This window comes from Canis aureus, chromosome 30, assembly GCF_053574225.1.
Source record: "Canis aureus isolate CA01 chromosome 30, VMU_Caureus_v.1.0, whole genome shotgun sequence".
Classification (NCBI taxonomy): Eukaryota; Metazoa; Chordata; class Mammalia; order Carnivora; family Canidae; genus Canis; species Canis aureus.
In genome coordinates, this window is record NC_135640.1 from 19,055,187 (window position 1) to 19,079,299 (window position 24,113).

The following is a 24,113-nucleotide window of genomic DNA, read 5'->3' on the forward strand; positions in this document are numbered from 1 at the left end:
AGTTTCATATTTGGAGGCAATGACTGCGTGACATGTCTGGAGATGTGGCACCTCAGACAGTCACACAGATGACCTGTACCCCAGCATGGTATGGATATAAATAAAACAACTCTTAGTTCTCAGGAGTCTCTCAGGAATAGCAGAGGTTGTATTGGTCCTGAAAGGAACATGCAGACAGAAGGAGATTTATTATGAAGAATTAAATTACAAGATTATGGAGGATTTTGGAAGATGACGGTCAGTCAAAAATCTGCAGTGAGGTCTGGCAGGCTGGAGACCCAGTGGTACAGATGAAATCTGAAGCTAGTCTGCTGGAGAATTCCCTCTTGCTCAGGAGGGTTGGCCTCTTTGTTGTATGTGTACCTTCACCGGATTGGATGAGGCCCACCCACATTGTGGAAGGCAAATTTTCTCTCAGAGTTCACCCTTTAAATGTTAATATCATCCAAAAAACACCTAAGTTGATACACAGAATTAATCATCATAGAGAGTATTTAATAGAAATGATGTGAGCTGAGTACAAGCTGGGCCTCCTACCCTCTCATGCATAATCCTCTGTGTTTGCTTTCTTTGGCAGAGGGAGACAGAGGGCAGGCAGAGGATTTAGAATAGGATTCTGAGTCCTACTGTGTGAAGGAGCCACCAGATGAAAGGAAGCTGGGTCCCTGAAAAACTAGATGAGACAGCCTTCATTCCACCTCTGTCTCTCACTGAAGTGTGACAGGTGTGAGATAGAAGCAGACGTTGTGTTAAACTTGGGGATTTTGGAGGTTGATTATTTAACTGAGAGGCAGGAGTTCTTTGGAGAATGTTAATTCAGGGTTAAGACAATCTAGGGATAGGAATCATAAAAATATTGAATATACTGGAGCTCAAGACTCTAGGAAGTCTGGGGTAATGAATGTGTTACTAGGGAAATGGGAGCAACCAGACTAAAGGGAGGGGGCATCGGGTACCGAGTGGGTGGAGGGAGGAGAACCGGGTTGAAGGTAACCCTCCAGGTGCTCTGTTCCATCTTCCTGCAGAAGGGCTGCTTCAGTGAAGCCCACCTGATGAGACCTCTGGTGGTTCCTCGGAGCCATATCTGGAGCAGTGACTGCAGCAGAAAAACTGAAAGTTGATTCCCAGTTCCTTCACTTTATAATTTTAGAACTTTTGAACTTTGCAGGCTGAGAGTTCTTAATACATATTAATGGGTAAATTGCTCAAGTGAAGAAAGAGTGAGGATGAATGCATCTAGGCTAGTTTCCTGAGAGCTAACTTTTATGCTGTGTATAAATTTGGTCACACACTTGAAGAACCGGAGAGGGGATCATAGGGCAGGCAGAAGAGAATTACATGATTCATCAGTTTCTCAACCGACTTTTGATATAAATCAGAAAGAGCATATAGAAGGTTCTGAAGAAATCTTGTTGGATAAATAAACTTGAAACTACTGATTATGTGATTTCCTTCTCTGTTGTGAATTGGGAAAAAGATTTAAATTGTAGAAACAGTGGTATTTGCAGCAAAATACCCACAAATTTTGAATTCAACTGCAAATAGAAGAATATATGTATTTTAATCAGTTTGAATGATTCTTCTCTTTGAGTTGTTTTGTACAGTGTATTTTATACTGTGGTTTAAATAGTAGGTAATATATTTTCTGAATACTTTTGAGTAAATGACTGTTCCATGTTAGGTGTCTGTAAAGGGCAACTAGTAGACCCAGTAACTTGTATTGGTTAATTTGGAAGTTTAATATTGTAGTGATTATAAGTTATCTGAGATGTTTAGAAAACAATTTGTATTGTAATAATAATTATTTTGTGACTTGATCTAATCAGTTTTGATAAACATATAGTGAGACCATCAAAGTGTCCAATTAGTGGATGTAATAATTCTTGACTCTCTCAAGGGGGCAGCAAAACCGCACAGCTCAGTTCTCAAAGATTAGGATGAAAATCCTAAAAAGCAGTTCACAGACATTCCTAACCTGATCATTCATATTAGTCCAACTAATTATTTTATTTATTTATTTATTTTTAAAGATTTTATTTATTTATTCATGAGAGACACACACAGAGAGAGAGAGAGAGAGAGAGAGAGAGAGACAGAGACACAGGCAGAGGGAGAAGCAGGCTCCATGCAGGGAGCCCGACGTGGGACTGGATCCCAGGTCTCCAGGATCAGGCCCTGGGCTGAAGACGGGGCTAAACCGCTGAGCCCCGCCCCCCCCCCCCCCCCCCCAGCTGCCCCTAGTCCAACTAATTAAACATGACATTGTGCTGAAATTTGTTTTGGCATTTTATGGAAGCTTAACCTTTCCTTTGTGAAATGAAAGAAAATCATTTTTTGTCCTTCTAGTTTAGAGAAAACAACTATACTTGTTTGGAGTCTCAAAAGGCACTGTTTAAACAAGGCTAAATGCTGTTTGTGTAAGATACTGTGGATAAGAGCCCTTCCCCCCCATCTCCACCAGTTACTTGATTTGTGATCAGATAATGGTTGTGCTTCACTTTACTGGGGCCATTTTGGAAATTCCCTTTCCATCCATGATCCATAGATCCATCCACAGATGGAAAAATATATAATCACCCAGAATGAAGAAACCTGAAAGTTGGCCCTAGGACAATAGGGAAATGGGAGAGAGTTGAACACATCTCTGCCCACCTCTGTAGAAGGGGAGCTGGTCATTTCCTACACCAGATGACAAATAAGGTTTGTTTTTAGGACTTACCACATCTTTCACTGTCTCCTCTGTTTCTGGTTCCCCCAGCGCCATTCTTGCACCTTGGAGGTGATCAAGTGATCTTGGGAAGGTGTTACCTAATAATGATTTAAAATCTTTCTTCTCTTTGGTGTATTTACATTTAATTAAGATTTGTGAAGATTGGAATATTTTAATAGTGTAAAAGAATAGATCATAGAATGCTAGCATTCTGGCCCTTAGCAGGTTTATTCTTTGTATACAGTAGGCTTTCAATAAATAGTTGTTAAATGAATGAACAAAGACCTAAAACGATAAATGAAGACGTAGCTGCTCTTCTGTGAGTCCAAAGTACAGAATAGAGATTCTCTTTCCTGGGGTACGTGAGTGGCTCAGTTGGTTAAGTGTCTGCCTTCAGCTAAGGTCCTTCGCAGGGTCCTGGGTGCAGGGCTCTCTGCTCAGCAGGGAGCCTGCTTCTCTCTCTCCTCCCGATTGTACTCTCACTATTTCTCTCGCTATCTCTGTCTTTCTATCTCAGATAAATAAAGTCTTAAAAAAAAAAGGAAATTCTCTTTCTTTTTTGGGAGGCTAACTTTGATGGGAGGGAAATTTAGTTAATTGTAATTGGAAGAAGCACAGTAGATTTGGGCAGAATATTTGATGATTCTTCCTTACATTAATGGGTTGACTAGGCGTCGAAGCAGGTTTAATAGCATGGTTGTCACCATGAACAAACTTAACGTCTAAATTCAAGGGATTGTTCTCATCTTTCAACTCTTTAAAGGTTTAGTACGAATTATATTTTTTAAGAATTAAATTCATATTTATCAAGGACTTATTCTTTGCAAATCCCTGTGCTACTTCTGTATTGAAATTTACCACACAGAATGAATAGACCATACCCTCATCTTCACTGAATTTATAATTTCCCTGGAGTCCCAAGACTAGCAAACATGAAAACATTGGTAACCATAAAAGGTATAGATCACTAATGCAAATGAATCAGTGGCATGCCCCTGGATTAAAAGGTTCTGAAGAAGAGGAGGTCAATATAAGTTCGAGACCCTGGGGAAGGCTACAACAGAAAGGGGGTCTGGTCTTGAGTTGACTCCAGCTACAGTGCAGACAGGCTTCTGATACAGTGAGGAAGGGAGGGTGTGCAGTTTGTTTAAGGAGGTAGAAGTGATGAGCATGGTAAATTCAGAAAACTGCAGCTCAACTGCAAATTAGAAAATAGTGAGGGCGAAAGTTGGGAAGTAATCTGGGGCCCATGGTATAAAAGTTTCGGGGGTGGAAGCTGTAGAAAAAGATAAACTAGCTAATATTTTTAAGTAGGTGAATGATGAAGGGATAGTCATATTTCCAGAAAATTCATCTCTCTCCATTTCCATTCCTGCAGAAAGCACCAAGGACCCGTAGAGTAGCAGGAAGAGGAGGAAGGTTTAGGGGTGGATAGGAGACAGTAGGACTTGTTTACTTCTGAACTGTGAATATTGCAATTATTAAGCTGATTAAGTTTTCAAATATAGATGATGTCATATTTTAAGAAGATACACTTAGAAATAATAAATCTGTGTTTCAGTATCTATACCAAGATAGTATTAGTGGTAGATGCCAACACGAACCCCATGTATTATCATAGTCACAAGAAGCCTACTCAAAATGAGAGATGAGATCTAATGGGACAATTTTATTTTTCACTAGGAAGCTGTTCCTAGCACCAAATACTGGTAAACCGATGGTTTGTTGGTAGGGAATACACCCTTTAATAGAAAGCCAACACTTTTGGTCAAGAACATTTTTTTGTTATTGTTCTAACTGGAAATTTACTGCAGAAGCTATATTTTTTCCTTGAAATGAACATATATTGCAAAAATAGAGGATACTTTTATGCATCAAACTAATGTCTTTGCCAGATTGCTATTGTGCATTTTCATGATATGAATATTATCACTGATATATTCAACAGTTTTAAACTAGATTTCCTTTGAAGCTGCAAATTTACCATTTTCATGACATTTGAAAAGTGATTTTTCTCATAGAAAAGTAGAAGTAAGTAAAGTAAAATAGGATACATAGATGAAAACATACCACATAATGCTGGGAATAGGTAAAAATAACTTCTTAAAGCTCTGGAGTTAGAAATATTTCATCACCCAGTGGAATTTAGTAAATAGGAGTGGGAGCCATTTCATTTCTACCCAGTTCATTTGTTCATTCACTCCTCTCTCTCTCCTTTTTCTTCCTTGCTCCACCTTTTACCCTGCCCATGTTCTCTAAATTTTCTAGATTTTTAGTAGATTGTTTACCTAAGTCTTTTAAACTTGGGCTTATTTTCAACCATGATCTTTTCAGCTTTTCATACTTTATATTTATGCCACTGCAAGAACTTGATTTTTTTTTTCTTTTAGTGCCTTAAAATATGTCACTTTTTGCTCTTCTAATTATAAAGCAAGAATATTATATTATTTGGTCACTTTTAATTTTTATTGTTATAACCTTTTCTTCAGAAATATCCTCACATTATCTTTATCTTCTGTAATGTGGAATGGAAAAATCTTTCCTTTTCTCTTTCTCCTATCACCCCGATATTCCATTTCCCACTTATATTATCCTCTAAAGAAGCATATATGCATATGTTTTCTTTCATGTTGTTTTTTAAAACAAATTCAAAATTGTATTTTAAAAATAATTTTGTGATTTAAGTACTTTCAGGTGTTATTCCTATTTTTAAAATTTGGAAGCTGAAAGATGAGAGGTTATGCCAACCAATAAATATCTATTGAACATCTTGTTTTTTAAAAAGATTATTTGTTTATTCATGAGAGACAGAGAGAGAGGGGCAGAGACACAGGCAGAGGGAGAAGCAGGCTCCCCACAGGACACCTGATGTGGGACTTGATCCAGGACTCTAGGATCACAACCTGAGCCGAAGGCAGATGCTCAACCCCTGAGCCACCCAGGTGTCCCAATTGAACATCTTGACTGGGTCTTGGGCAGCCCTCAGTGATAAGGAAAACAAAAGAAATAGTGTTTGGAATATTTTAGGAATGTTTCCTGAAAATGGATTTGCATATATCACTAGAGAATATGAGTTTCCTCATATACTTTATTCTTAATGGCCAGGAGAGTAGAGAATAACAAAGTTCTTTTGAGATTTTAGATCTCCCACTGATAGGAGCAGCAACAGCACCTAGTCTTTATTGAGGGCTGATTACTTTTCACATATTTACTCATGTAGTCATTAAAACAACCCTATGATATAATTATATTAACTTAATCCTCAAATAAGGTTATGTAGGGGAAAAAAATTAAGTAATTTGCTAATGGTCACCCACTTTGTTAGCAGTGGGGCCATATATTTGAACCCAGGTAGTCTGTCTCTATAAACAACACTCTTCACCACATTCACCTTTCATTACTTTGTATTTCCTCTTGCTCACCAAACTCTCTAGTTAGGGGCATAACTCTCTCATGGTATGCCTTAGAGAAATTATAAATTTCTTTGCATAAGAGATACTCAGATTTACTTGGAAATAGGCAAACATCAAGAATTTAAGTGAGAATATTGAATTATTCTTTTTTTTTTAAAGATTTATTTATATATTCATGAGAGATACAGAGAGAGAGAGAGAGGCAGAGCCACAGGCAAAGAGAGAGAGCCAGAGAGAGAGAAGCAGACTCAATGCAGGGAGCTCGACCCGGGACTCAATCCCAGGTCTCCAGTATCACACCCTGGCCCGAAGGCAGATGCCAAACCGCTGAACCACCCAGGTGCCCCTGAATTTTTCTTGATTACAAAATATATACAAGTATGGGATGCAAGGCCCATAGCACTTAGGAAGGGGTACAACTGAGAACATAAGCAGAGGAGTAATCTTTGGAGAAATGAAGGGAAACATCTCCCATTACAATTTTGGGAAGGAAAAATAGGAATAGGGATACGCGTGCGCTAAGATGTGCACAGGGTTTGATACAATACTAGAGTGTGATGGTTCCGGTGCCTCAATTTCCCGTTGATGTAGGAGAAGGCTTCCGCTAAAGCCAAAGGGAGGGAGAGGGCAGGTGAAGGTGAAGAAAGAAGAAATTTCGAATTAGCCCCCGGAGAGGAGCAGCCTGCTGTGGTTACAGGATTGCTGAATACAGAAGGCCTAGTTAAAGTTAGGCTGCATGCATCTGTAATGTGTACAGCCTGAATGGCTCCCTGCCTCTCTCTGTAGTGTTCAGTGACCCGGGGGCGGGCAGAGAAAGCTCACAGTGTGGGATCCAGGTTTGTGATTTTTATGGATTAAGTAATTTGCCCAAGGTCATACTTCTGGTTTTCTCTGATCAGTGCTCACTGTTTTCTCATAAAAATACAATGTGTACCCACGGACACATTTTATATTTCCGTGGTTCTGATAATCTTCGTATTGGCTTGAAATTCATCTGTTTAACCCCTGGAGCCTAGATTTCTTTTTCATACTTGACTCTATAAATTATGATTTTAGTTTTTGGGTAACTTTCCTACTTTCTCACCTTTTCACCTTTCTGATCGAGTTTTTCAGATAACTTTTATTGGTGGAAAAGTTTCCTGTAGTTCTTTATAAAAGTTGATCACCTCACTTAATTCATCAGTCCAGATCATTAGCAATCATTACTAAATGACTAATACATGCCAGGTGCTGTGTGAAAGGCCAAGGATACAAAAGATAAATGGAAAACTCTAGCTGGGAAGTATAAACAGAACTGATCTACAACATCAGAAAAATATAACTTGAAGCCTCTTAAGCTCCTAAAATTTGTATAACTTGTGTTCTAGGGGGTGTTACTCTCATTTGTTATTGAGGAACCTGGCTCTCTGAAAAAAATCTCTCCTCTCTTCCTTTCCTCCTCTCCTCCTTAATCCACATGTGTGTATTACTTGCTTTGTATCAGATTTGGTTGATCACTGCTTTGGTTCTTATTGGTGAAACTGATCCTAGTTATTGACACCATCTTATCCCACTAGTCACTATAGTCTCTCTTCACTGGGTTTTGCTGTGTTTGCTCAGAAATGCTGCCATACCTGGGGTACCTTCATGGCTCAGTTGGTTAAGTGTCTGACTCTTGATTTCAGCTCAGGTCATAATCTCAGGGTTGTGAGATGGAGCCTTGCATCACCCAGCATGAGCTTGCTTAAGATTCTCTCTTCCTCTGCTCCTCCCTTCCCTAAAAAGGAAAAGAAAAGAAAAGAAAAGAAAAAAGAAAATAAGTGCTGCTACATCTCTAGGCTGTCCCAGGATCTTACTGATACTGGAAGCTTTGAGTGTTAAAGATGATTGCTGGTCTATTTTGACAAGAAGGCAAAGTTCTGCTTTTCGATTTCAGGTTACATTTATTTAGAGGAGAACCAAGGCAGTGTGTATTATGGCTGTCAACTGATATGGAAATCTGTAACTACTGCTTATATACAGTGCATATCGGTCCTGATTTTACATAAAATCATCTGAACCCCACATTTTATGCTTTATGAAAGTCTGAGCTCTTCCAAAAATACCCAGAGGGATACAGACATGTGGGGATCTTGGATTCCAATTTATTGTCTCTGCTGGAATTTTGTTTCTATGTTGTCTGATTTTGTTTTAAAAAAGGTATTATTTAAATATGACACACTGCTCTTTGTCATACCTACAAAGAAGCTGTCTTCACACAATCCTGAAAATTTATTGGTGGGAACTGGGGAATAAATTCTTATTCATAAAAGTCTCTGTTGGGCATTTTTCACCACACAAACTTATATCATTCTTTCTTCTTTCCTTTCTCTGCCTCTCACTTCTCCTATTCCATTTAGAAGGAAATACATTGCTTACGTTGTCCCATGAATGAAACCCAGTATTCATTTTGGTTGCCTTGGGTTTTCCTTCAGAATCTCTCCCTTTACCCTCTGAGTTTTATGAAACATTATCTTTTCCCAAACAGTTTTCTCCTGAGATAGAATTCTGGGGTTGGGCGCCAAGGTGGCTCAATTGATTAAGCGTCTGCCTTCAGCTCAGGTCCTGATCACAGGGTCCTGGGATCAAGCTCCACATCAAGCTCTCTGCTCAGTGGGGAGTCAGCTTCTCCCCCTCTCTCTGTGTGCTCATCCTCTCCCTCTTGCTCTATCTCTCATATCAATAAATAAAATAAAATAAAAAAAAAAGAATTCTGGGGCCAGGTCTTAGGATCATAAAATATGTGGCCCTATTGTAATCTCACAATTCCATGAACTCAAATGACATGAAAAACTCTTGGATATATAAATTGTTACAACTACTTTGGGATACAGTTTGGCAGGACCAGCTTCATGGGTAAGTGACCTAGGTAGCCACAGAAGGCCCTGTGCTTAGAAGGGTCCCTACTTGTTCTAATGCTCTAATGTTTCTCTTGAAATCTTTAGTAATTTTTAAATAAGGGGCTCTGAATTTTCACATTTCACTGGACTCAGAAAATTATGTAAGTAGTCCTGCAGGTTAGCATTATCTACCAAAGCTGAGTAAACCCAGGAACCTAAGGATTTCACTCCTAGGTAAAAATCCAACTGAAACCCATTTTCACCAAAAGATATTACAGAAATATATATCTCAGCATTATTCATACTAGCCAAAAAGCTAAAGAGATAATCCCATTTCCATCAGCAACAAATGAACATATAAATTGAGTTCTATTCATACAAAGAAATGCTTTATAGCAGAGAAAATTAATGACCTGCTGCTACAAATTATAGTAGATTAATCTCACAAACATATTAGGGAAGAGAAGTAAGGCAATAGTTCAAGATTCCATTTATATAAAGTTTAGCAGCAGACAAAATTATAGTGTTAGAAAAAAATATAGTCACTGATTTGGGGGAGCAGAGAGTTAGAGTGATTGGGAGGGAACATTATCTAGGCTTCTGGGATTCTGCTGAAGTTGTTTTTTGACCTGTGTGTAGGTTACATGTGTGTCACTTTGTAAAGCTATACATGTATGTTTTACATGCTTTTTTTCTGTGTCTTATATATACACAAAAATAAAGTAATAATACCTAGCATGATGTTGTTGCCAAGGGAAATTGGATTTTATCTGTTATGAGCTAAGTAGAAGCTCTCTTAAATAATCTCTGATTTAAATAACTCACTTTATTAAAAGATGCTCTCTCTTCCCATCGTGAAGCACACTGTCAGATTCCCAAGCCTCACTAAATGTTTGTATCTAGTAAGCTTCTCTCTTGTGTGCCCTTTTAATAAGCCAACAAGCTTCCATTTGAATAAGATAAGGGCATCTGTAAAAGTGTGTTCATTCTACTTATAAAAAAGGGAACTATTAGTAAGACTTTAATAGGGTTTTTTGTGGGACTCCAGGACCAGAATGAAGGTAGGCCTCAGGAGGGCCTGGGATAAGGAAGGAGAAAGCCCACACAAATTGCTTACCATTTCTTATTTCTGCATTTTTATTTGCCTCAATTTGTTCTTCTGTCTTTGGTCTTATTTTTCTTATATTCAGTCTACTTGGTAAAATATGGCTATTCCATAGCTTTTAAGATTTTGTGTCCCTTCAGTCCAGAAGGCAAGGCAGATTGACCTTTAGAAAGAGGCACTTCGGTTGCTTAGCCTGCATCAGGTTGTTAGCGCTGGACCAGTTTGAATGGCTGGAAGAGGGTCATACAGTAGTAACACCTTTACAATAATTCACTGATCTGAAAAGCTTGTTTCTAATGCTTAACATATGCATATATACACAAATTAAGATGCAGGACATCAGCTCCTCTAAATACCCAGGATGGCACAAATGCTGTCTTTCTGATAAATGAATTGGTCTTGATCCACAATGTGAAGGAAACATTGGCCCTGTTTCTTATGAAAAGGTAAAAAAACACAGGAATAATGTTCCTACGCAACCTCCACTTATAAGTAGCATGACATTTCAAATTAATGGTTAAAAGGTTAATTTTCCAAGAAATCGTGTTGGGACATTTGGCTATCCATTTTGAGGGAAAAGAGTTTTCCTGGCATGTACCAGTGATTTAAAAAGTGCAGCTAGAAAGAATCCTAATAATAATAAAACAAAGACCTTTAAAAAGCAAACAAACCAGGACGCCTGGATGGTTCAGTGGTTGAGCATCTGCCTTTGGTTCAGATGATCCTGGGGGTCCTAGGATTGAGTCCCTTATCAGGCTCCCTGGAGGGAGCTTGCCTCTCCCTCGGCCTATGTCTCTGCCTCTCTCCCTGCATCTCTTATAAATACATACATACATACATACATACATAAAATCTTAAAAAAAACAAACCCACAAAGACTGTAAATAGAATTTGTTTAGAAACATGGGCAAAGGAAGTAGTTTTTAAATGTGATACCAAAAAACAAAAAGGAGAGAAGATTGGTAAATTTGATCACATTAGAATTAAAAGTTTAATTTTGATTAAAGACACCATATAAATTTTTGTTTGCTTATTTATTTATTTATTTATTTATTTATTTATTTAAATTCTGGTATAGCTAACATACAGTCTTACATTAATTTCAGGTGTACAATACAGTGATTCAACAATTCTATACATTACTCAGTGCTCATCATGATAAATGTACTACCCACCTCGCCTCTGGCAGCCGTCCGTTTGTTCTCTATAGTTAAAAGAGTCTGATTTTTGGTTTGCCTCTTTTTTCTTTGTTTTGTTTCTGAAATTCCGTATATGAGTGAAATCATATGGTATTTGTCTTTCTTTGATTTCACTTAGAATTATGCCCTCTAGATCCATCCATGTTGCAAAAGCAAGATTTCATTGTTTTTTATGGCTGAGTAATACTTCAATATGTGTGTATACACACACACACACACACACAAACACACACACCACATCTTCCTTATCCATTCATCTATTGATGGACACTTGGGTTGCAGTAATAATTTAGTTATTGTAAATAATGCTGTAATAATAATGGGGACGCATACATTTTTTTGAATTAGTGTTTTAGTATCCTTTGGGTAAATACCCAGTGGTGAGATTACTGGATTGTAGGGTAGTTCTATTTTTAACTTTTTGAAGAAGGTCTGTACTGTTTTCCACAGTGGCTGCACCAGTTTACATTCCTACCAGCAAGGTACAAGGGTTTCTTTTAAGACACCAAGTAAATATAGACAACAGTAGTGATCCATTTTATATGTCCATTTAGGAAGGTAGGCTGCAATCCCCATATTCAGTCAACCATGAATCTAGGCACGGCTGTGAAAGTGTTTTGAAAATGTTATTAAAGCCCATAATCAGTCAATTGGAGTAAAGGAAATTATTTTAGATTATGTGAGTGGGCCTGATTTAGTTCCTTGAAGGCCTTAAGAGCAGAATTGAGATTTCCTTGAAGGAAAGGAAATTCCACTCCATGGAATCCAGTGTCAGTGCGTTTGGAGAGTCCTGCCCTATGGATTTTGGGCTTATTTAACCTGCCCCTACAATTGCATATGCCAGTTCCTTGCGACAACCCTGTTAATATAGATCTTCTATTGGTTCTGTGTTTCTCACTAAATGTTGACTTATACAACAACTGATAGACTAGAAGAAAATATCTTTGAAACCTATCATTCATTAAGAAGGATGCAGAATAAAAGATTAAAACAAGCTAAAAAGGAGAAATTACTAGCCTAGTAGAAAAATGAGCAAAGGATATGTTTCAGTTATCTGTTGCTATATAACAAACCTTAAACCTCACTGTTTCAAGCAAGGCTCTATTATTTGTCATTTTCTGTAGGTTGGTAACCTGGAAGAGCCTTATCTGGTTTCACCTGGGATTGTTCAAGCTACAATTATCTGACAGCTTCTGTGTGGCTGGAGGATCCAAGGTGTCCTCACTCAGATGTGTGACAGTTGGTGCTGGATGTTGGTGGAAATTCCTGTTTTCCTCCACATGATCACCCATCCTCTGATAAGTTGAACTGGGCTTCTTCACCACGTTGAGGTGGTAGGGTGACAAGAAGATGAGAATGGAAGCTGCAAGAATAGGAGGTAATCTTTGTGGAGAGATAAGAAGGACTAGGGCAAATTGTCAGTTAATTGTCAGTTTTGCTCTTTTCTGAAAAGTTTCAATCCTTTAATATGCCGTCATGATTTACTTGTGTAATTAAAAATATATGATTATATAAATATTGCTGGAGACCGAATGTATGCGTCCCCCCTCCCCAAAATTCATATATGGAGATCTAATTCCCAATGTAATGGTATTTGAAGATGGGGCCTTTGGGAGGTGATGAGATCATGAGGGTGGAGCCCTCATGAATGGGATTAGTGTCTTTATAAAAGAAACCCCCAGAAAGAGTATAAAAAATAGTGACAGGGAATAAAGGGGAAAGGAGAAAAAATGAATGGGAAATATCAGAAAGGGAGACAGAACATGAGAGACTCTTAACTCTGGGAAACGAACTAGGGGTGGGAGAAGGGGAGGTGGGCAGGGTGACAGGCACTGAGGGGGACACTTGATGGGATGAGCACTGGGTGTTATTCTATATGATGGCAAATTGAGCACCAATAAAAAACAAATTTACAAAAAAAAAAAAAAAAAAAAAAGAAAAGAAAGAACCCCCCCGAGAGCTCCCTCTCCTCTACTATGTAGGGACACAGTGAGAAGACAATTGCCCAAGAATTAGGAGGTGGGCTCTCACTAAAACTGAATCTGTCAGCACCTTGATCTTGGACTTCCCAGCTTCCGAACTGTGAGAAATGAGTTTTTGTTGTTTATAAGTCACCCAGTCTTTGGTATTCAGTTTGAACAGTCTGAATGATCTAAGACAAATATAGACAAATACACACACACACACACACACACACACATGCACAGAGTGAGACTGCAAGGGGAGAGCTTTTCTTCTTTTTCAGTAATCTTAATTCCTTGTCCACACTGATTCTTTGCGTCTCAATTTAATTGCAAAAAGGTTATCTTTTGTTATCTGACACTATGCCAGTAACGCACTTCTCCATTCTCTGTCTAAGTTTCCAACTAGGCGAATAATTACATAAGATGTTCTCAGTATGATACATGAGGGAATGTTCAGGGCAATTTGGTGTTAGGATCCCAGTTGTGCTTAAACAAAGACAATGCTGTGTTTTTTTGGGATCGCTGAGAAGTCTATGTTTCTTCCCCATAAGAACATTAGTCTATGAACCTCATTTTCCTGGTTACACTCTGAGATCTGGATGTCAGACTTACTGATGACTATGCTACAGTTTGTACGAAATGATAAGCTGGTTGAGGCCACCAAAAGGTTGATCTATTTCTGTTGCTGTGCATTATGTTTCTGGTACAGTAAGTGTTCTGAGACTCTCTCATTTCAACTAAAAGGGGCAACACTTTTCTTTGGATTTGGCAAATATATGAGCAAAGGGAAGTACTTCTCACTGGAAGAGTTAGTCCAATATTACGATGTGCATCCACTCAATTCCTTCATTTCCAGGTTAGAAATGCACACGGATTGTATTAGGATAGGATTTGCTGAAAACAAAGCCAGGGACAGAGAGGCTGATGGGAAATATGCTAGGATAGATCTGATGGACCCTAAAGAAGAAAGGCTTTTCTTTGCTTCATTGAGAGCAATCTTTCGATGAAGGTATTTCACTGTGAACCTGACTTGATATATGATATGATTCTCTGGGGTATGAAAGTTGTTCCTAGGGAAGTGGAGGATGTAGGACAGATGTTTCAAATGGCACAGAAGTAAGGTCGCAACTGTAGCTTTGGATTGACCACTGCTTAGTGTTCACAGCCCAATTCAAATTGAGTAAAGCAAAGACCCCTAGTTAGTAGGGAAGAATTACAAAGGAAAAAGTGATTTTACAGGTATCTTTTAAAGACCTGAATCCTGAAGGTTGTGATGCCAAGTATCTTTAGCTTGACACAAACACATTCACAACATTGATGATGTATGTTAACAGCCAGAAGCAGGATGCTTCTCTGCTGCAGAAGCTTATGAGTATCTGAGAAATTGGGCAGTCACTAGATGAGTGGAGGACAGATTCTTATTCCTCCCTGGTTATCATGAGCAGGTGGCAAAATGAGATTAAAGTGAGCTTGTGGAAAATTATTATCTTTTTCTCATAGAGGCTACAGCAACATCGTGTGTGTAAGGATCTGATATTATTTGATATGAGATAGAGAATTTGAGAAGTCAGTAGTTAAAATCAATTTTCAGGGCTTTTCAAAGGAGCCTTTATTTTCAAAGGAGCCTGCCTTAAGCCAATAATTGAATGGCTCATGTGGGACCACAAATTCTTGGTGTGAGAACTATGGAATTTTCTCCTTAATGTATATGTTTATTTTTCCAGATGTGGAAATTAGTCTTGAATAGATGTAACCGGTTAGTGCAGAATAGTATGCTCTTAAGGGTTATGTTGTCCGTATAGTTTTCTTTTGATGCTTGACCTTTTCAAGGTTAGAAAGAGCAGAAGTTTAGAGATCAATGTTTATATAACCATTATATAGACTTGGTACTTATCCTCCCTGCCCCCAACTGTATTTTTGCTGAGAAACATGTTTTGTTTTCTTTGCTGCCATCCAGCTGGCAGTAACTAGTGGAATGAAAGTGGTGGGCACATAGACTTCTTAGAAATAGAGATTTAATGATTTATTTATTACCACTTTACTCTAAATGAGGTGAACTCACCGAGAGCTGCTTGAGTTAGTTGAGTTAGTTGGCCTCAACTGACCAAAGCTAAATATGAAAAAGGGTTCTTAGACTGTTTTAGAGACCTCTGTTTTTGTCTAATAAGAACGACCTTCTATAACCTAAAAATATTAGTTGCAGCTACTTCATTACAGACTGGAAACTCCTAGGGTTCTCCTTTGCCTTCTCAATTGGGAAGATAACATAGCAATTTACCTAATGCTAGACTGGAAATATGGACTTGGAGCCCCCTCCCTTCACATAGAAGGTGCTTGGTGTGTATTGAATAAATGCTGTGAAAAACATTTCTCAGATTGGAAATGTATTTGTGGGGATGTATGTGGAAAAATCACTCAGATTAATTACGTTATTGTGATTTAAAAAAAGCTTCATGGGTAGATATAACTCTATGGAATGCTGAATTTGGATATGGACTTAGAATGTCCAGTTATAAATCAATTAATTACATTTAGCTGCACTCTTCTAAATGGGGACTGACTACAGGTTTTATGAACCCTGAATACAGTGTTAGTGGTAGTTGCAATAGTGACATGCTAAAGGCATGAAGCTGCTTATAACAACCTAATGTTTGTCTTTTCTTGTGAATAATTTCTGGAATAAAATGGATTCCTGGTTCTCACTTTTAATTTAGCTAATATTGGGACCCGATTTCTAGAAAGCTGCAGAGTAATGCTAGAAAATACATTAGCCTCAAAGAGTTTTCTAGATTAAATTGTCTGGGTGAGAAGTGTAAAAGCATATATATTCTGGAAGTGCAATCTGATTGTGTCACATCCTTGGCTTTGAGTTGCAAGTTAAATATTATATGTCTCTTTGAAGAATGAATTTCTAGTTAAAAATTGTAGATAGAAGACATTTCATCTCCATTTAATTTGCTCAGAAAATGTCAAAGAAACAAAACCAATATGTGGGAAGGTTTGGGGAAGGGGTGAGATTCCTCTTCATTTTCAGTGGAAAAGGAAGTTGCTGAAATCCTATATCCCAAATTTTGTCACAAATCTGCCAAATAGTGTTGGAATGTGTGCTGAAATGAGAGAGATCGTGCTTAGTGTCAGCCTACCCTCTCTGATTTTTAGCAGGAAACAGCAAAATGAATGTTAGTCTAGAAACGACTATGCAACCATTGTTTGATTGTGTGACATAGAGAGATGGATGAGCAACCAGAGAATAGAACAAAGATCCAAAGGAAAGAGGGAAATGTGATAAGAAATAGTTTCTTACATCTGAGTTCTAGCTCTCACATAAGGGAAAATGCTGGGAGGAAGGGCAAAGTGAGGGTCGGTTAATTTTCAGATAGAAGCCTAGAGAACCTGTGGATTGAGATGCATTGACTTATTAGCACAGAAGACTTCGCACAGAGACATGTCCCCAGGCCAAGGAGAAAGCAGACCAGGTAAAAGAATAATTAAGGCAATTCCCTAATTAAAATTCTGAAGTGCTCAGATATCTGATTAAACACTTCGGCTGTGTCTGTAAGATGTTTCTGGAAGGAAATTAGCATTTGAATAGTGGACTAGATAAAGCAGATTACCTTCATCAATATGGTAGGTATCATCCAATCCACTGAGTGCCTGAATAGAATGGTGGAGGAAGGCACAGCTCTTTGTCTCTGCCTAACTTCTTGAGTTGAGATATTGGTCTTCTAAACTTGGACTGGGACTTAATACCATCAGCTCTCCTGGTTCTCAGGCCTTTGGACTCAGATTGGAATGACACCAAAGGTTTTCCTGGGTCTCTAGATTGCAGATGCAGATCAGGGAACTTCTCAGCATCCATAATCATATATATATGGTTCTGTTTCTCTAGATAATCCTAACACATTCTTACTCTGAATAATTGACAGAATTTATAGACAAAATATCAGTAAATAAAGATTTTGATATCACTAAAAATTATAATTGATGTTTATAGAACATTAGACTCAATAAGTATAGAGTATATATTCTTTTCATGTGTACTTTGAGTGTTCACCATTTGCAAGACCACAAAACAAAGCTCTGTAAATTTCAGAGAATTAGAATTATATATGTTCTCTATCACAGACAAATTTATTGGAAATCCATAAAATGAGATAACCAGATATCCCCAAATATTTGTAAATTAAGCAACATTTATTCTAAATATAGAATAGTCAAAAATGAGGTCAAAGGGAAATTAGAAAATACTTTGAACTGAATGATAATGAAGATATATGAACATCTGTGGGAAGTAGCAGATTTTTTGCAAAGTTTGGCTGCACTAATTCCTTCCGTCACTTTGTGAATATCTTCTTTGCAATATGACATTGTTCTTCCTCCCATCAAAAGACGGAGTTATTTTCTGCCTCTTGATCTGGGTTAATCTGATGACTTGCTTTCCTTAATTAGTGCAGTGTGGCAAAAGTGATGTTATGAGACTTCTGATGGTTGGGTTGGTGTCCACGGGGTTGAGATGGAGGCCAAGATGCAGCAGATGGCCATCACCAACCACCAAACGTGTGAATCATATGAGTAAGATCATCTTAGATACCCAGCTCCTATCAGTCTAAGCACATAAATGGTCTCAGGGAAGACCTGCAGAAAAACCACTGAGCTGAGCTCAGCCCAAATCATTGGTTCACAGTATAACACAAAAATAGAATAGTTTTGGTTTTCAGGCACTAAATAGTAAAATTGTTTAACACGTAGCATAGATAACTGACAAAGAAATTGATATTAGAAGTGGGGTACTGCTGTAACAATGCCTAAGATATGTGGTATTGGTTTTGCTACTGGTCAGCAATCAGTGGCTGAAAAAGTGGCAAAGATGTGAAAAAAGTGAATTGTTGGAAGTTATAATATTGGCATAATTCTTTATTGAAATAAATTGGAAAATGGGGGATATGCCTTAATAAGTTTATGATTCTCGCTAAAAGGATTACCAGGCAAGATTTTGAATTTATCAGCTGGCTTCTTTTAGCTTTAGCTAGACACAATTAAGTATGGGAAGACAGAGAGGAAATAAAGTGTGGATTATCCAGTTTGCAAGCAGAATTTAGAGGAAATAAGGCTCAGAACTTGCCTGAATGGAAAATAAAATCAATCCCCAGTTTGTCCACATTGAAAAGTTTCTCAGACTAAGAAGTGGCCTCAGGGTAAAAACCAAATCTATGACTGTTGGATGTTCGTTAAAAATCTCAAAAAAATTTAAAACCTGATAAGCCCGCTCAGCTAGACAAAAAGGATTTGAGACTTATAGGGGAATCATCTCTTAGTATCCCAACATGTGGCACAAAGACTTCACGGGAGCAGATAGAGTTCTAGATCTTCAATTAGATGATAGTTATGTCTGAATGGCTGAGTATAATCCATGAAATTCATTTAACTGTACACGAAACGTTGGTGCATTTTACCGTATATGAATAATATCCCCAAACATGAATGTACATTTAGAGATGAAAGCCACATCTAGAAGTGACTAAAAATGAAAATATACATGGCTGAAATTTTCATGGTGAACATACAATCTCAGAGATGGGATAGAACAGGGACATAAAAATGATTATAGGATATATTCTACTAAGGAAATCAAGGGATATAATATATGCTAATTAATTGTAATTGTTTTATTATAATTTACATTATATAATATTAATTTTAATTTATTATGTATATAGTTCGTGGACCCCAAAAAGGAAAGAAAGTAAATGGAATAGAAAAAAAGTATTCAAAGACATAAGAAAATCCCAGTCCTCCTTGCCTGCCAAGGGAAAATAGAACACGTTTTTGTTAATTTATTCTGCTGAAGATTTATTTTTTTCTTCATTTAAACTCTTCCCATCTTCTCTATGCCCATTTGACATCGTCTTTCATAGAAAAACATGTCACTGCAATGTTGTGAACAAAAGAATGGTTCTCTTATAAGAAATTTTCATCCTACTACCTTGATCAATCGAATCAGAGTTCATCCAGTTTAAAAATAATTATGATTTGTTTTCTTCCCCTTACACAACTTCACCTGCCTGAAGTCATGAGATTAAATAATATTTCTGGAGATTCATTTCATGATCGTAGGTGGCATTCAGTGAATGAGTAAATGTCTTCTCTTGATCTCCTGTCGTCCTGAGAAAGTTTCCCTGAGAACAAACACTGAATGAAATATTTCTTTGCTGGTGTTTGTGCTATATGATTGTTCTACTTCTTTCTCATGAAATCTTACAACCTGACTTTAAGCTCTTCTGTTCTATTACTTTTCTTTCCTCTTAGAAACACTTACCTTTAATCTCCAGGAGAATGTTAGGCAGATTCAATTAAAACTCTGCATGACTCTTTAGACAGTCACCAGGGGGGTGCTAATGCAGAAACCACCAGAGCAGCTTATCCTAGAGTTGCCGAATAAACCTGAAAATCATATAATGAGTGGATTTACTATTCACGTAAGATTTGGAATTGTTGGAGTTTTGATTTGCACTTGAAAATGATGTATTTTAGGGAGGAAAAAAAATCACTTGAGTTTTGGGAATAGGATTTTGCAAAAATCCAAAGTGCTGTGAAGCAAGTCAGGGCATTTGGATTCTAGGCTTGTGTGTTCACTTACTAACTCTATGGTTAGTGTCTCTGGTACTTCATTTGTGAAATAATTTATGGGGCTGTTTTGAGGATTAAACAAGGATATGTCAGAAAAGAGCTGCAGAAACACGTTAAAGACAATCTAACTATTTGTGCAACTGAATACTTATGATCCAGAAAGAAAAAGAATTTGAGGAGCTCATATAACTTCCAGGAATCTTCTCATATTATACCCTTGGAACTGTTAGGCTTGAGTGACTGAGTGGGAAAAGGAGCACTGCTGTCCTCCCAGTCTTTCTTTACGTCAGATAACTGACAAGTGGCCCTGGGGCACCTGGGTGGCTCAGGGGTTGAGTGTCTGCCTCCGGCTCAGGTTGTGATCCTGGGGTCCTGGGATCGAGTCCTATTATCAGGCTCCCTGCATGGAGCCTGCTTCTCCGTCTGCCTGTGTCTCTGCCTCTCTCTGTGTGTCTTTCATGAATAAATAAATAAAATTTAAAAAACCCCCAAAGAAGCAGCCTTGATTTTTCTTTCATTCACCAGTTCTTTTGTCTAATCAATCACTATGCCCCTTAAATATTTCTGGCATCCCTTGACACACTCCATCTTGAGTGCCATATATAAGCCATAATTGTACCTCATACCTAGTGTCACCTTACTCTACTACAGTCTCCATACTTTAAGAATTATTTCAATAAAATAAACATTGGATTATGTAACTTTTCTACTTAAAATCTTTTAATGTTTCCCTTTCCCAATTAAGATAAAGTTCAAGCTGCTGCTGCTACTTCTTTTATACTTCCCGATCTTGTTCTTGCATCCTTCTTGTCTTCATCTCTTTTATTCTCCTCCATATTTTGCTCACTCAGGCCTTAAAAAATACAGAGGGTAGGCTGTTATTAGTGAGGTGGAGGAAATTCATTTGAGAAAGGACCATGAATTATAGAAATAGAAGTTGGTTTTATTGGTTACCTTTTTTATAGAAGCTTTGATCAGAAAATCAACTTGGATGTCTCATATTCTTTATATGAACCAGAATGTCCTTATCCTCTTTTCAAGAACCACAGGGCCCTAAAGAATCCTAGGTACTGAGAAGAGACCCTGGTGCAAGAAACAGAGACAAAGATACATTATAAAAATAATTTCAAAAATTTTAGTGCAGACTTCAGGCTGCTTAAATCTAATCAAATAAACTTGGAGGTGTCAGAGACCTAAATATTGTTTATGAACAAAATGCTTTGGGCTAGGGAATTTTTATCTGACTTTACTTTTTAGGTAACTAAATCCTTATAAATATGCCCTAGAACCGAGACTTCTTGAAGTTATCTGATTTAATTTTTTTTCTCGCAGCAGAGAAATGCCTTCATCAATTAGTACAGATTGTTATTGATGTTTCCAAGAAATTTCACAACTCCTTTTTGGCAGTGTACTCCAAAGTTTCAATGTCAAGGCCAAGAGTTTCTTCTTTATGTCTAACCAAGCTCTGTTGCCCTCATTCTAATTTTAGCACATTTTCTCCTATTGTTTCTTAGGTCAAGATGAAGAATAATTTGGTTGATTTTTTATTCACTATGACACTTCTCATTAAGTCTCCCCAAAGGCTTTGCTTTTCCAGATTAAACCGTCTTGGTGTCTTTAATCTTTTCTCCAAATAACAGTTCTGCATTTTTATTTTACTATTCTGTTCTCTTCTATCCCCTGCAAAATGTCTTCACATTTATTTTAAACTGCAAAGACTAGACACAGTATTCTACTAGGGTCAGACCACTGCCAAGAAGATGGGGGAAGTTGCTTCCTGATTCCTGGCAAGTCGCACTAGTGTTAATACAGCCTAGTATTCTACTACTTTTTTAAACTTTCCTCTTCTAATAACATTATTTTCAAAACCATTTGTTCAGGATTTGTGTACAGAGTCAGTTTGCAGAAGAAATTCAGACGTTCATCTGTTCCTGTCAGACTCTTGGTAGGAATAAGCATTCTCTGTTGGGAAACAGAGGGATTCAAATAGGGAAGATTGTAAAACCAAAATTAAGATTTTTCTCCGTGGAAGTTAGAAAGCAAGGGTCTAATAAGATGCTTTTTGTTTTGCCTAAATTTAGCAGAAATGAATGAGATCAGAGAGCAGTATAACACAGGCAGGTATATTTAGTACTGAGCCTTTGAATATAAGTTGGAAAATTCAGTCCACTCTCTGCACGTGGATGAACTTCACATTGGTCTTTCAGTGCCAAACATGAAAGCCCCTTCTTGGCCCTGAGTGATTTCTTCTGTTTTGTTGCAAGGTTGGAGCATTTAGCCTGATTTCCTTGTCTGTTCAGTGTACAGAACACTACTCTGTTCTGTAGATCTTTTCCCTCTCCTTGAGTGTTTTCAACTTGTCTTTTCTTTCTTGCCCATGAAGCAGAAACACTCAATTCATCTACACTAAGCATATAATCACCTTCACCTAGAAGGTGATAGACAATAAAGAGATAGAAAGATTAAAAAAAAGAAGGGGGAAGGTACATAGTTTACTAAAATTAACTCTTCAAATAAGAACTATTGCCACAAAATATTTCTGTCCTCAGTTTTTAGTCCTGGATATCAGGCATGCCAAGCCTTCTGCATCTTACTGATTGTACCCCTAGAAGTAACTGAGGCCTTAGTATGCAGTAAAAATAGAACAGTGAATCCTTGGCTCAAGTGGAAAATATGTGTGTCTTTGGGACATCCTGGTCAACTTTACTCATTTTGCTAAGTTTTTGGTCTTATTTCCTCAGCATCTCTCAGTATCTATATAGATGTTTGATAATGTGGAGATAATTTAAAGAAATTCCTTTTCTAAATTAGTGAGCATTTGGAATTCAGAAAAGGTTTTCAAAGAATCCTATACTTGTTATTTTTGATTAAAAGAATGGATTTTGATTATGAGTATTAACTTGAAGAAATTCTCATTTTTTAAATAAATATGAAGTAAATAAATAAGGAAAATGTAAAAAAGATCAATTACAGCACTCATCAAAAGTAAGAAAAAAATCTGTAATTGTAAAGAATACAAGTTTAACTCACTTATAGGAAATTAGTTCATTTTCCTCTTTTACTTTACAAAGTTAACAGACCGTGGTCTGAGTCAATTGGCATTTGTATTTGTAATTTAGAGAAAGTAGGTCTTATCAGAAAAGAGAGACAGAAAACTATTTTCTTGCATTTCTGTACTTGGGAGGGCTTGGATGTTATTTTAAAATGGTAGTTTAAATTAAAAGAAGGTCATTCAGTATTATAACAAATATTTTCAGTAAAATCATGTGTAGAATTCAGGAAATTAAAATGTAATTACTGCCTTTTTAAAAATAGTAGTGCTTGTGCTATAAAGTATTACCAAAAACTGCCATGGTATCAATGCTTATGTCACGATTGGTGGACAGTAAGATGATGATGGGGAGCAGGTGATTATAGTGATTGACGGAGAAGCTCGTTCTGTGTTGGATGAGGTAGCAGGGCCTACTGTGCACTAATACAAATTTTTCTGTGCTAATGCTGGCCCGTTCTTCAGCCAGTGATAGAGTGTCTTAGAACTGGAAGATTAGACTCCAGGACATGGAGGAGACATTAGAAAGCAAGTAATCCAGGGTCCTTTCATACATAAAGCCAGTCAAGATTTAAAAAAAAAAAGGAAAATTGTTTTTCTGGGGTCCCCACCACTAAACATATCACAGAGAAAGGCATGGGATTCTGGTTTGTTGAGTCAAGGGCTTGCTTTACTCTACCAATGGACTGTAAAGTTTCACTCTTATTTACTTTGTGACAAAATGGAAGCATAGAGCACAAGAGTTTTAATGATATTTACAAAGAAAGTATTTCCATTAATTCCCTATATTCAGTACCAGCCTCACCTCTAAAAGCCTTTTTAAATAACATTATGCCATCCTCATCATTCCTTTGAGCTTGGTTCTACCAGCATTTATATAAAATTTACTTTTTCTTTTCTCATTGCCATACTATTTCTTAGATGTTAGTCATTATTACTGGTTGTTTTCGATATAGACAATTTATTACCAGTTGTGTTTATACACAATTTGTTTCCCTGAATGGAGTCTAGGGTCACAAGGGTGTGCCCTTCCACCTGTTTTAGGTCTCCCATAGTGGAAACAATGTCAGATTCTGAAACAATGCTAAATATATTTAGTACGTATATATTTACACACAAATAAATTGAAAAAATATGCTACCAGTTACCATTCTAAGATTAAAAAAGCTAACGACTTCAAGTTGAAGT

General features: G+C 37.4%; 1 long non-coding RNA gene across 4 annotated transcripts in view; it reads left to right on the forward strand.

The window, feature by feature from the left end:
- The window catches only part of LOC144301599 (uncharacterized), an 82,662-nt gene that overhangs the window by 25,805 nt on the left and 32,744 nt on the right, over positions 1–24,113 (forward strand). For all 4 annotated transcript variants that reach the window (XR_013368362.1, XR_013368363.1, XR_013368360.1 and 1 more), the window contains one exon: positions 12,410–12,663. This is a non-coding gene — a long non-coding RNA (uncharacterized LOC144301599). The remainder of the gene's footprint in view (positions 1–12,409; positions 12,664–24,113) is intronic.